Consider the following 1,070-nt stretch of genomic DNA (forward strand, 5'->3'; position numbering starts at 1 on the left):
GAAATAAATTCATGTACTTAAACACTAACCAATGGCAGTATTTGTTCCTAGACCCAACAAGACTTGATATATATTGAAAATTAGCTTATATGACAACCCTCATGTCGATCCCCATTCCTTCTGAAAGTAGAAAGTGGAGATCTTGGAATTCATACATAGATGTTGGAGTGTCATTTAAATAGACTGCACTAACTAGACTTCAAAAGATTTTGTGTGGTTTGGTTCAAGTCAGAATAAATTCTGACTAATTGAATCCACAACTTCATTTACATACAGGCTTCCCTTTTTTTATTTTTAAAGGATACATTTCATTTAATAAACATGTTTATGCCTATCAGCATGCTTGTGATGGATAACAGTATAAATTGTTTTTAAACTACCATAATTTCATTTTTTTTCCTTATGTAGGAAAACTGTAAATTAGAATTATTTTTTTAGAAAGCATGCATGTAATGTATGTATGCAATATGCCTTACTTAAAAAGATAAAAGGGTATTAATTTTCAATCTTCTAGGAAATAGGAAAACCTAGATGTCAAAGCTGGTATTTGTTTAGGTTATGAAACAAACATACTCTAATCGCAATATTACCTTTTCATTAAAGTGTTGTAATATGTATAAAACAAAAATGGGATGTAAGTTTATTACCAAAATAATAATGTATTCTAAAAAAGTCATAGAAGGTGAAGCACAGTAATATTTTCCCCACATATTGATAATACCCAAATACATTCTAATTATCAGTACATCAGAGCAATTTTTCAATAGCCTGTGTGTTTTTCTGTATTATAAAATAATACATAGTCATTGTCGAAAACTTGAAAAATACAGAAATGTATAAAACAGAAAAAATAATTACTGATAATATCACAACCCAGAAGTAACCACCATTAATGGTTTCTCCCCCTGTGTATGCCTATATGTACATTATATACTTTTTTATATAATTGGGATCATACTGTAAACAATTTTATAACCATTTTTTTCCACTACAGAATTGCCACATTTCCTATGGCATTAAAAATTTTGCAAAAACATAATTTTAATGGCTATAGAATATTCCATTTAATG

The 1,070-nt window shown here is 28.5% G+C and overlaps 1 pseudogene; it reads left to right on the forward strand.

Annotated features, from left to right (window-relative positions):
- Positions 1 to 419, forward strand: part of LOC109383870 (lysophosphatidic acid receptor 1 pseudogene) — a 1,883-nt pseudogene extending 1,464 nt beyond the window's left edge.
- Positions 420 to 1,070: the final 651 nt, after the last annotated feature.

This window comes from Hipposideros armiger, unplaced genomic scaffold, assembly GCF_001890085.2.
Source record: "Hipposideros armiger isolate ML-2016 unplaced genomic scaffold, ASM189008v1 scaffold_90, whole genome shotgun sequence".
Taxonomy (NCBI): Eukaryota; Metazoa; Chordata; class Mammalia; order Chiroptera; family Hipposideridae; genus Hipposideros; species Hipposideros armiger.